The 13,352-nt window shown below is 38.6% G+C and overlaps 1 protein-coding gene across 1 annotated transcript in view; it reads left to right on the forward strand.

Annotated features, from left to right (window-relative positions):
• Positions 1-12,155: 12,155 nt before the first annotated feature.
• AZIN1 (antizyme inhibitor 1) overlaps positions 12,156-13,352 on the forward strand; it is a 32,340-nt gene continuing 31,143 nt past the window's right edge. Inside the window, exon 1 of the mRNA XM_070940402.1 lies at positions 12,156-12,455. The gene's annotated coding sequence lies outside the window, so the exon portion shown is untranslated. The remainder of the gene's footprint in view (positions 12,456-13,352) is intronic.

Raw genomic sequence — 13,352 nt, forward strand, 5'->3', positions numbered from 1 at the left:
TTTAATATAAATTTTGGGCTGAATTGTGGTTGTAAGTTGAGGACTATCTTATGTTAAATTAACATCCTCCCTAGTTGAATGCTAATTAATATAATACAGCAATGTTGGTTTCCCACCCCTTGCTAAACAGGGCAAAAGTTACCTAGAGTTTTCCAGTGTTGGGAGATCAGATTTTTAGAAGGACCTTAGTTCACACAGCAGATAACTGTGAAGTTTGCAACATATATGAGTATAGCTGTCTTTTGTTATGACTCCTTACTAGCTAGTGATAAAGCGTGATGACTTCCTTTCTGGAGGTAGAAGACACTTCTCAAGGCTTTTAGCCGAATTATTCTTTTCTGAACCCCCTTTAAAGGTGTGGAGTTGACCATCAGAGGGACATTGACCAGAATGATAAATGAGCGCTAGAAATAACAGTTTCTCCTGCAGGATGCTACTTAGGGCAAGGTTGATGTAAAAGAAAAAAGGCCTGTGATTATCAGATGATGGATGCAATCCTATGCTTGCTTACTTGGGAGCAAACCTCATTTTAAATGACATAGAATAAACGCATATAATTGGGAGGCCAAAATGTAAATCAAACCCAAGTTTTTCAAAATTGGTAATTTTAAGATGGGTAGACTTCAATTCTTAAAAATCCTGAGCTAAACTAATAGACTTGAAACTAAAACCAGTAAAGGACACTTTCCTTGAGCAGAATCTAGTTGATATCATATGCTCTAATAACAAATGTAAATCTTATTTTTTTCAGCTACATTTGTCCATGGAATATTTGTATGTTTTCATTTACTTTCCTCTTTAAACATTTAAAGTAAATGTTTTCATTTACTTTCCTCTTTAATCTAGCTGATTTTCTAGAGCTTTCTCCTTAAGGATTCAAATGGGGTGTGCAGACAAGAATGGTATTGATTGTTCTTGTGAATTAAGTTAGTCAGGATTTAGATAATCAGATAATAGCTCTCTTTGTATTGTGAGAAAACTCCCTGCTTTTGATACCATCAACTATAATATTCCTCTAGACAGACTGCAAGATTTGGGAGTTGGAAACACTGTATTGCAGTAGTTTTGTTCCTTCCTGAGTGGCAATACTTGTTGTTAATAAGAAGAATATTAGAGCCTATGATCTTCCTTATGTGTGGCACCACAAGGCTCAGATCCCTCCTTATACTATTTAACATATATATGAAGCAGAAGGGAAGGTTTGGGGTTAGGTAGCCATAGGAACCAAACATAAATATTGTGAAAATCCATACCCAATTGATGATCAAAAGCAGCTATTGGAGTATAACTATTTGTAATGTATTGATTTGTTTGAATGCATGCACTACAAACATGGAGTTTTTACCTTGAACACAAGTGAATGTGCTTATAGCAAGTTCTTAAAGCATTTTGGAATCATTTATCTACTGCTTCTCTAAGAGGTAATGAATTTTTTAATATTGCATCCTTCTGTTTATTTTTGAGTACTGAAGAGATGGAGCTTAGATTAAAGATGCTTGAACTGGAAGTACAGGAAGAAGTGGCCTAAAAACTGTGCTAGATTTCAATCAAATTACTTTCAAGAATAATTGAAAGCTTCTAAAGAGGTCCATGTGTGCTTCTCCTTCTCTATTTCAACAGTTATCTACAAAAAAGGCCTTTTACATCAAAGCATCACAAAAATGTTTTCAGACACACTTGATGCCAACTTCTCATGACCCCCAACCCCCACACCCATAAAATTAAATACTCTGATTGAAGTGTGTAATCTCTGTAGTCCAAAGTTGGAGAACAGTTGTGTAACTACTGCTGTTGCTGCCATCTACACTCACATTAATAACGGGAAGTATGTACATAGTTCAGATTGCAGCAAAGCACAATCTAAGTTTGGTAATCAGTAAGACCAGTTTTATAGGAACCTAATCATGTGACATTATTTAATTTTTTAAAAAAGTTTTGATGAATGAATTTGTGCAAGAAGATACAGCTTCTAAAATTCCACTTTCAATCCTAATGAAGTCCATTCTTAAAGTATACTACTAATGCAGACATAGCAGCTGTGGGATCAAGCTTCCTTTTCAACTGTGGCCAAAGGGTTTCAAGCAACATAAGCAGACTAGCATTTCAAAGCAGCACATGCTTGGGAGGACATTCTCTTCTACCTAGATAATTCCTAAAATATGATCTGAAACCGGTGACTAGTCAGATGGAGTCTTAGGTTTACTGTTTGAGCTGAAACATTGCTAATGCAAAAATTCTCAGGCAACAGGGATTAGAGCTGCAATTCAACACATTTTTATGAAGTCTATCTTAGCTGTTTCTGCGTTCACATCTGTAGCACTGTGCTGCAAATAACTTGCTGGGGAGCAAGTTCTCAAGAATTAAACATGCTTTTATTTGGGAAATAGATTAACAGCACATGTCAAAAATAAAGGTGTCTACAGAAACACGAGAAAGAAACATGAGAAACATTCTTGCTTGGATGAAAACAAAAGACATAGGCAATGGCTTTTTCCTTGACTTGAAATTAGCCAGAGCAGCTTTGGGTGTAAAAGGTATAGGCAAATAAAACATCTAGAGCAAGAATCAGCCAAAAATTGGAAATAGGAGGGAAAAGATAAGAGAGATAAAACAAAGAGAATTGTTTTGGCAAGCACTGAAATACAGTAGAAGAAGGGGGGAAATACGCAACTAGCTTGGCAATCATGGAAACTCCCTTGCCTTGGCCATGAACAGTCCAGATGATGAAGTAGATGTGATTATCGTCTGTATATGACAATGATTAATCTGCAAGTTTTCTATTGGTTTGAGTACTATATCATACATAGCCATGTTTTGTTGAACAAGCCATGTTTTAACTGACACACATTATGCCATAAACCATACCTTACAACAGCTTTCCATAGTAAGTTAAGATCAAACAAATGGTAACATGGGTTCAGATGATACGTGAATTCAGTCTTAACTATTATGCTATTATTTCTCTACAGTGTAAATATTTTGACTCAGACATATTTCATTCATTGTAGAATCTATCTTTTTATATATATTGGCTCAGAGTCAATGTAAAAAAAACCCAAAACAAATAGGCTAATCAAAATGCCCAATCAGTTAGCATGCCACTAAGTGAAACAAAAACATAGCAAAAGATAGACAATATTATTTTGGTTATTTTAAATTAACACACCCTATGGAGAAAACAAAATGAAAAAAAATTAGTAAATTGATAAAAAAGTTTTAACAATGAAATAAGAAAAATGTTATATAAAATATAACAATCATGAACACAGTAACAAGGAGCGAAGGTAGAAAGCATAACAGCATTGTAAACAACTTGGAAGAGAAGAAAAAAGCCATTTTTTGGTGCAGTTAGTGTAATTGATTATGTATGTCTCTGCATAATTAACTGCATAGGAATATCATTGTATTAAAAAAAATTCTTTGCAAAAGACCAGACTTCTTCAAATGTTATATTTCTGTTATGTAACTCCAAACAATAATCAGTCTTGGATTAGAGCATATTATTCAAGTACTTGGAAAAAATTAGTTATGTAACTGTGAAAGATATGTTAGTAATAAATTAGCATGCCTGCTAAATAAATAGTGGAACTAACACTATTTCATTTATCCTGGTTCTTCGTAAATCAACCTTTTATCTAAGAAAAGCCATTACTACCTTCAGGGTCCAAACAATTATCTGTAGTGGTTATAGGAAGAGTTATTCCAAGGGCAGTTATGAGACAAAACTCTGCACTTGCAGGATTCAGGCCATAGACATAGCAGAACGCACACATTACAGGTTGTCTTTATTTCCTGACATGAAGACTAAACAAGAGTTGCTTCTGGTTCATTCTGACCCAAATTTCCAAAAATTATGAAATGCTTCTTCAGCATCACTTTCCTCCAGAGATATGGGTGGATTGGATTTTGAGGGCGAAGTTGAAGTCCAAATTATCATTCTGGGATTGCCAGATGATACAACAACATAAACAGATCTGGCATTAATTTCTGGGGTAATATTGGCAGCTGGGGCTCCACAAGATTTCTGATGCTTACTACACTATATTTAATTATTTTTCGATTGAGTTATATATATATGGTATGTCTGTAATACCTTTTAAATTGTTCAGAATATAATCTGGAAAAGCAGGTTTGATGTCAACGACCACCAAATCAAGAAGGTTGCAACTACTAGACACATACCCAGTTCTGTGTAATTTCTCTAATATTTTTATAATAGCAAATTTTGTACTGTATAATATAGGAGTTGGTGATAAGCACTGATCCAGAAAGTACTTGGTTCAAATGAAAGTACAAGGTACTATGTCTCATCTATAATCCCTGATTAATGTGTAATCATGTATGGGTATTTTTTTCTTATTTACTTACATTTTTAAGCTATAGGTAAAATCCTCTCCCAGTTTCTAACAATTTTTTTAAAACAACAACCTCAAAAAATAAAAATAACAATGCTGCATAGTGTAGATAAAAACACCGTACAACCCTTCACAGTAAAACAACAAATAAACTATCTTTTTCCAGATTATGTGCCTTCAAACTGGTGTCAATTTTAGTGATTGAACTAAGTGCAGACTAAGTGCAGACCATTATTAAATCTGTTCACCTCACTGCTAGTTATCTTCTTTCTTTTCACCTTTCCCAGTATTTGGACTTGTCGAAAGAGCTGGATCTAAGCATAGTGTGTCAAAAATATGATAATTTATTTCCAGGGACCATGCTGGCAGGAGAATTCTATATAGAGAGCCAGAGATTAGGGAAAGCTGCATTAAAACTTATAACTAGCAACAGCAAAGCATAAACATTTGCATAACAATCCAGGAATTGGGCACCTGACATTTTGGGTACCCAAAAATGAATACCTTAGCTTCCATTTTAAGAACTCTTCTGAAAGTACAAAGAAGGCCTGATATAATTGAAGTACATAGATACTCAAGAGTTCTATGCAAATATGTACAAATAAATATAGTATGCATGCCTAGATAAGTTGCTCAGAGTTTGAGAGTTCAGTACTAGTAGTGATGAGGATGACTTCCAACTATCTCTCTCCTTTTAAGTCCAAATATGAAAAAGCTATTCAAGGTCTACTTCTGTTCTGATGTTGATAGTGGACAGTATAAACATATGAGCCTTAATAAAGAGTTGCTTAGCTTAGAGGCAAATTGAGGCAATAGGGATTCAGCCTGTACTAGAGAGGATTACCTTCCCCCTCAAAGACTCAATTTGGGCTTCATCTTGGATTTGAGCATAAGTAGATGCCCAATGGTTAGATCAACCCAATCTTGTCAGCATATTAATATCTTGTTCCTTGAAAACATAATACATGCACTAATCTAGGCCAAGAGTTTTCAATATTAGCAAAAAAAAATTCTCAGAATTCTTGATTCTGAGAAAATTGGCAGCATTTAAGTTAATTATTTTAGGAAGGTTTTCCCCTTAGTCTCTCGGGGTACCCTTTGAAGGCCTCAAGTTTGAAAAACTCTGATCTAGACTATATTTCTTTAAAACGTTAATATTCTCAACAGCCTTTACATTTCAGGTAGGTTGCCAACTAGAGTGAGTTCCATGTATTGGTGGGAAGGAATGCCCATAATAAATAATGGTAGAAAAAAACATTTAGAAGCAAAAAGGCATGGTTTTCCCCCTTTCAGTTTTTTAAAATGTGGTTCAGGATAGTTTGTTGTTGTTGTTCAACATGAACATTAAGGGTCCTATCATGAGAATGAATAATAATTGCAAAAAGAATTTACACTAGTATCTGTGCAGCTATTCTCATGAGAAGAAAGTGTCATCTTTGCTTGTGAGCTCCTGTCTTTTTTAACTTCATTGGGGTGTCAACTTCAGGCCCCTCTCTTTGTATCTCAGAAATGTCTCATTAAGAATTCTTTAGGAATACAAATTAATGATGTAATCTTGTTGGAGCCTGAGGTTACCCTGAGGCTATCTCTTTACTTGATTTGATTTTAAAGTGTTTTCCATGTTCTTCCAAGCTTCGCTATATACTACATTGATTTCTGTGAATCAGGCACTGCAGATGATCCAGAAGGTTGCTAGGATTTTCCAGCAAAACAGAAGATAATTCCTAGTGCACCCCATGAATTATGGGTTGATAGATGGCTAAATCATAGCTCTATCCATCTGGTTAAAATTCAACTCCTCCCCCTGTTTGAACTATAGGTGGGGCAGTGATTGATGGATGCTTCTTTAGCTTCCAAGAAATCCACCAATCCATTTCTTTATTCCACATTTAAAGTCAGGAAGGCGATCACTTTTTGATGAGGCAGATTAGAGCTCAGCATGTTATGCCAGCATACTTTTGTACTGCTTTATGTACTGAAGGAAAGCTTGTTAAATCGGCTGCCTGGGTGCCATCAGTGATGAAATACAATTTTTTTTACTACCAGTTCTGTGGCTTGGTGGGCATGGTGTGGTTTGGTAGGCGTGGCAGGGGAAGGTTACTGCAAAATCCCCATTCCCACCCCACTCTGGGGCCAGCCAGAGGTGGCATTTGCTGCTTCTCTGAACTACTTAAAATTTCTGCCCACTGGTTCTCCGAACTATTCAAAATTTCCATTACTGGTTCTCCAGAACCTGTCAGAACCTGCTGGATTTCACCCCTGGTGCCCACTACGTCAAAGAGCAACTGATATTTTGAAATAAGAAACTATCTATTTATTCTTATAAAAGAAAGCTAGCCAATTGGGGTGGGTTGGTCAGATGTCTTATTTAGAAATTGAAACACATGCTGGGGAATTCTTACAAAATAGCTGTTTTGTGAGGATTTCTGTAAATTAACAAAATGGCTGCCATAGTGGATATGGCCTGTCTCATACCATCCTAGAAGGTAAACTGATGTAGTTACTTTCTTCCACCTGTTCTAAGCTCTGAGGATATGCTCTGCATCTGATCTTTCTGTCTGTCCCGTCCCCCCCTCCCCCGCAGGCAGGTGGGTATATTTTCAAGCAAAGTGCAAGATTGCAATTACAGAGTTTTTATTTTCTAAGAATGTCTTTTGAACCCCTATGGGGCCAAAGAGCATTAAAATAAACAAATAGAATAGAGAGTGATTCATATTTGTCACATGCCACTTCTTCCATGAAAATAAACACAAGTTGATGTAGGGATGCCAGAGGGGTGGGCAGCCTTGGAGGTGCTCCTGCCACCCCCAGATGTTTTCCTTTCCTGCAGTGATTAGATTAAAACAAGGAACTGATGGCTCTGCTTACGCAGAAGGGAGGAGAAAGTCTAAAGGTTTAAAAGGTGCAACTTCTTTTCCTTGCTCTGTGAAGTGTGATCTTAAGATATCTGACAGAGGCAAAAAAAAAACCACTGCCCCCTCTTCATTAAAAGGTAAGAGTTTGATATTCACTATATTAAAGTTTGCCATAATTGCATTACTGTATGTCTATATCCTGTGTAAATTTTCACATTTCAATTCATTGTTTTATTAGTAAACCTAGTTCATAAAGTAAAAACCCGAATCAAGAACCACAATTTTTTGGGGAAAAGTGAAATTGAAAAATTCTAGAAATTTTTCATGAGTAAGTGACTAAGAAACTACTATGCAGGTGAAGAAATTAGGGTTCAGTGAAGTCCTATAATATTTTAAAGTCTTTGTTAGATGTCATTTCCCCCTCCTTTTATTGTTGTAGTATCTCCTTTTTATTAGAGATAAAAGGTCTGTATTTGTGCCAGTTCCATTCACAAAATACCTTAAAGAAATCTCAACAAAATAATTTCTTAACCTAGAAGACTTAGAAAATTTTACTTGCAGAATACAATCTGCCTAGGATCATCTCTCCAATCATTTTTATTCATTTTGGTCTTCTCTTCTTCCAGAATCAAGTAAGCATTTCTTAAAATAAATAGAAAAATGAATTATTTTTTAAAAATATAAACATAATCTTTCAGGCTCAAGTAAGAGGGACTTACTCTTTATATGCAACACTATAACAAACAAGTTATAGCAATTTTCTTAAAAATTAAAATCTACAGTTGAACACGTGTTTTTCTTTAAAAAAATAGTAAACTCCCTTAGGCCAAGCTTGACTCTTACCTGTGTTCAGTAGTAGGGTCACCTACTGCTGGCATTTTTTTCCTTTAATTAACCTAAATTCTATTTGTCTTAAATACATTCTTAGCACACATTCCTACACATTTTGGCATAAAAAACATTGTTCTAACTTTTCATGAAAGAGTCAACCAGAACGGTTACAACTAATGTATGTGCAATTTAATCTACTAGTAGTTATATAATACCTATGTTATCTTGCACATGCTTCCCCCATGGTATTGTATAAAATATATAATTTTTTAAAAAATCTTGCTGGATTCCAACTTCAAATATGGATTTTATTGCCAGTGTGGGGTGCGTGTATGCAGGATGCATGCTTAAAGATTAGGGAAAATCAGTTCCCCCACCTTATTATTTGCTGTAAGCCTATATTACTTGTTACAGTACAGTTAGTGGCAGCATCTAGTCAGTCAGTCATGGCACGGTTAAACATTTCCATATTGTTGCCAAGAAAACAATACAAAGTATAGTCACTTTGATGTTCTACTTATGCTATCCCAGACATAGCAAGGCTTTTCTGATCTGTATTCTTGAAATTTAATTAATGCAAAGTGGTGAAATGCTTTAAACTTTCAAGTCACATTTCCTTCAGTATTTATTTCTCTTTTCCATAAACTCAAGCGTTTTATTATCTCCTTTTCTCCGTTACACCTGCTGCAATTTACATCTGCAGCATTTTATATGTCAGTTGCCCTCAACCATAGATTAAACTGTTCTCTTCAAACATGCCTGTTTTTGCCTTTGTTTTGACTATTTCTTTCTCTTTTGCAAATGGAAAGTTGGTTACCCTTAGGGGAAAAAAATCAGAATTGTGATTAGGTAACAATGCCTTCCCCAAGTAAAAGATAATAGGGAAGAAGTCTCATTCTTGGCATCCAAAGCAGAATTTCATTTTGAACCTGACAGAAAATCTAACATAGCATAATATTTTGATATTGGAGCTCCTATTTCACTTATCCAGATAGTCAGTCAACCAACCAACCAACCAACCAACCACATTCTTTCACAAAACTTCCATTTTCCATTCCTCCCCACCCTGTTATTCAGCATTCCATCACTCTAAATTAGAGTGTTTGGGGATTTCTCCATAAGTCAGGATCTTTCCCTCACTGTTTTTTTTTTTTTTTTTTGGTATCTATACCAAATGTTCAGTTTTTGGATGCTACTCTCATTGATATTTAAATTTGGAAATGAGAAATAAATCAGAATACGAATGTGGTCTCTGTGTAGGACAACCATCTCAAATTTTTGATATTATTTTATGCTTATTGTCATTGAACATTTTGAACTCTGTGGCTATTATTTTTCCTTCCATAAATATTTTCCCTCCACCTTTTTGTTTTAATTTTTGCAAGCTTTGGAATCCTATGACTTAGGAGATAATATTGATATTTCCCACTTTGCAGTTTATTCTGGAAACTACAGATTGCTAATTTCATATTTTCTTGTGATAAAATTCCCATGTTATTTTGCTATATATTATTTTACTTCACTTATGTTGTCTTGTTATATTTTTTCTGAGATACACACAAACACCATTACCATTGTTAGAATTATGCTGAGCAAAACTGTATGCTTTCCTTTCCTTATATAAATTTTTCTAATTCCATGTGGAATATTTATTATTGAACAATATGTACTAATTTGTTGTACTAAGATGACCCTTAGTTACTCCTGAAAGGTTGTTACACATGTTTCTTCTCAAGTATCTTCTCTCTTGTTTTTTGTTCTGTAAATATTGGCAAAGATCAAGCTTGGGATTTGTCAAAGCAACTACAGTATGATGTTCAGGTGGAAAGCCAAATGCCTTGGGGCCAAACTAGAAATAACACAGAAGCAGCATGAGTTGCACTTCTGACATTTTTTAAAGGAAATGTTATTAGAAGAATCTAAGTTAAATAAAAGATGAGAAAAAGCTTGTTAAACTTTATTCTTTAGATATTTTCATTCAAAATCTACTTTCTTAACTGTTTTTGTTCACACTTACAAGAATGTACAATAATTTTCTTGCATTCACACATCCTGGTAACCTGTAATTAGTATAACAGTTTATTGAATTAACCAAAATAGGCTGGGAACACACAATATGCTAACTTACAAGTAAATAAACTATATTATGGCTTAGTGTGGTGTGGGAACCATATTTTTATGTGTATGTGTAAGAAACTGTGCTGTTCTGAATACCCAAATAATAGGAATGAAACTATAAACCAGCTTCTTTTGCCAGTTGCAGCTTCCAATATCATTCTTATTTGTTTCATATACAAAAGAATTGTAATATATATCTTAAGTCATGACATATATTTTAAAGATTGAACTTTTAATTGTATGATTTCTTTAATAATAAAGTTTTAAAAGTTATGCAATTATAACTTTTTATAATTAAAAGTTATACAATTTCTGCATTTCTAAACAGTAAATAGGTCCTAACATTATTTTTAAGACTGTTTCCCAGAAAATAAGACCCTGTCTTATATTTTTTGGCTTTATTTTGGTGGGGGTCTTATTATTTTGGGGCACATGGAGCAAGACGGGGCTCCTTTTGGCATTTTACCTGATTTCCAGCTCTGTATCCTTAACCCTAACTAGAGGAAATGATGGGGACTGGCTGTGCATGTGTTTAAATATTTTAGGGGAGGGCTTATTTTCGGGGAGGCCTTATTTTTGGGGGTGGGTGGGTTATTTTAGTGCATGTGCTCAAAAGCCCGATTGGGCTTTTTATCAGGAGATGTCTTATTTTCAGGGAAACAGGGTAGTATTCTCTTTTCATTTGTATCAGATTATTGTTTTTTCTTGCAATATTTCCCACTGAGTGTTAGTTTAGCAGTTAATTGTCCTACACTGTTATTGTTACAAATTGTTTCAGAAAAAATATTTTTTTAAAATTTTTGTTGGAAAAAAACCAGCAACAGTTCAGTTAAATAACACTTTCAGTTAACACACACTGTGTCCCAAGAAGTAGGTGCAATTAGGCAGGTCTTAGCTTGATAAATTCTTGGCGAATCCATGTATATTTATACTGGCCTATTCCAGGACAGCTAACGTCGTTCAGGTCTATTAATAATTATCTAGCAGTAAAATGTACTGTATTCAGAAAGTCACTTATAAATGTACTAGAAAGGCAGTCTCTGATACCATGATAGGGTCATAATGATAAGCCTGGAAAGTGTAGAGTCTGAAATAATGCACCACAGTAGGAAAGTCACACAGCGCAGGCTGTAACCTGAACAGTTTGAATTTAAAAAGTATGCTGGCTGTAATCTGGAGCAATTTTTCCCCCCAGTTGCCAGCATTTACAATAATTTTGCCTGATTTTAGGAGTCCAAATCTACTTGGTAGATAAATTGCCTCACTGCCCTCTAATACGAGTGTGGAAGGAATACTTCCCCTCTTTTAACCAATCTTGAACAGGATTGCTTTTCCTTATACAAGACAGACCAGCCGTCCAAATTCAAGCGACAGCCACTGCCCGAGCGCATCTCCTGGGACAGGCCAGACACCCGATTGTCGTCTCAAAAATGGGCATGGGCGTGAAAAGCACCTGCGGTGGAAATGCCGTCGTAAGGACAGCTGCATCGGTTGGGTTTGAGCCCATAAGCGGGCAACTCCGAAGCGCTTCTGTAAAACAAGGCAGAGCGCATGGAAAAAGATTCACTTGCATCTCCTTAACTGGAAAGCGATAAGCACCTCTTGTGCTAATCTGGATATCGCCTCTTCTTCGACCCTGACTCTGTCACCTCTTCGAAGAAGGCGAGGACACCGCAACGGACGCGCTCCGCGAAGCTAAATCCAGTTCTCCTACCCTTCGCAACCTGTTCGAACCTTTGAAACTGCGTCCCTCGTACCCCGCCGACGCACATGCGCAATGTCTTCCTTGCAGGAAAACTTCGCGCCGGGCGGGGGAGGGCGGGGGGAGGAAAGGAGGTGAGGAAGCGCGCAGGCGCGCCTCTGGTGCTCCGCGGGGAAGCGGCGCCTCCTTCCTCGCACGCTTGTGACGCGTGGCTCCGAGCCCCTCCTCTGGCCCGGCTTTCCTTATAAATGCCGCCTCGCTGCGGCCTTTCTTCCTCTTCTGCCTTCTCGCGGTGTTCCGCTGCCCGGTGTTCGTGTTGGTTGCCGTCCCGCCGTCTCTCTGGCCGCCCGGGTCTCTCGTCGCCTCCCATTTTTCATCCCCTTTTTCCCGCGAGGTGCCGCTTCTTTCGGCTGCTTCTGCTCCGCCGCCTCAGCGCAGATTTGCGCTCTTTCGCTGGTCGCCCCCGCAGCCTATGGCCCTGGAAGGCGCCGTTGCCGCCTCCTGTATTTCTGCTGTAGGTTCCCACATCACTCTTTAAAAATTCCGCCTAAAAAGAGAAGACGATTTACCAAATCTTTCGGGCCGTTGTCCCACGTGAGTATGCGATTATTCGGGGCCTGATTTCGAGGTGTGTCTGCGTAGATGTAGCGGGGTGGGTACCCTGGAGGACAGGCGGCGGCGGCCCCTCTGGGGACTGAAACTTGCCCTCCAAACGCGGCGGGAAAGGGAAAGAACCTTCGAGGCGGCGTGTGTGTCTGTGTGTTTTCGTGGGTGCGGACATACCTCACAGGTGTCTGGGAGAGGAGTGGGGGGGGACACCCACTTTCCTTCTGGGCAGCATCGGAGAGGGCTGCCCTGTGACATCGGCGCGAAGTTCTCGGGAGGAAGCCGCCTCCAGAGCCTCCTCTCCCGCCGACCAAGACTAGATGCGGGGAGGCGGTCGTGCCTTGGTTCGCCCTCTTCCCGAGGAGGCATTTTAGTTTTCTAGAAGCGGAGCACGCCGGCTTTTAGCACCGCCGGCGGCTGGCTGCTGGACATCGCGTCCCAGCTGGTGTCTGAGGATGGGGAGCGCGGGTGCTTCGTGCCGTGGCGTGGGTGCATCTGGCTGCGCCTTGGCCTCCTCTTGCTTCTTACTTCTGAAGGGAGGGAAAAGCGGTCGGCGGTGCTTATGTCTGTGTCGGAGGGAGAGAAGCGGCTTCTGTTCTAACATGGCGGACGCTCGCGTGGGCGGAGAAGGGCCGCTGTCTGCGGCGGGGCGGACGGCCGGTCTAGTCCGGCGCCGGACATTTGAGGGGAGAATCGAAGGGGAACCGAGAAGCGGGAATCCAGGCGCAGCGCCCGGAGGAGAACATAGCGGAGGGGCTCGGCGGTGGCGGCGGCTCTAACATGGCGGATTCCTGTGGAAGGGAGTGGGAAGCTGTCGCCGCCGCCGCCGCCGCCGCTTGTGTGGCTGCCTCAGAACTGGGTCACTTCGCAGGGAAAGGCTGAAGA

This window comes from Pituophis catenifer, unplaced genomic scaffold (assembly GCF_029215685.1).
Source record: "Pituophis catenifer annectens isolate HBS135680 unplaced genomic scaffold, rPitCat1.0.hap2 SCAF_3, whole genome shotgun sequence".
Lineage (NCBI taxonomy): Eukaryota > Metazoa > Chordata > Lepidosauria > Squamata > Colubridae > Pituophis > Pituophis catenifer.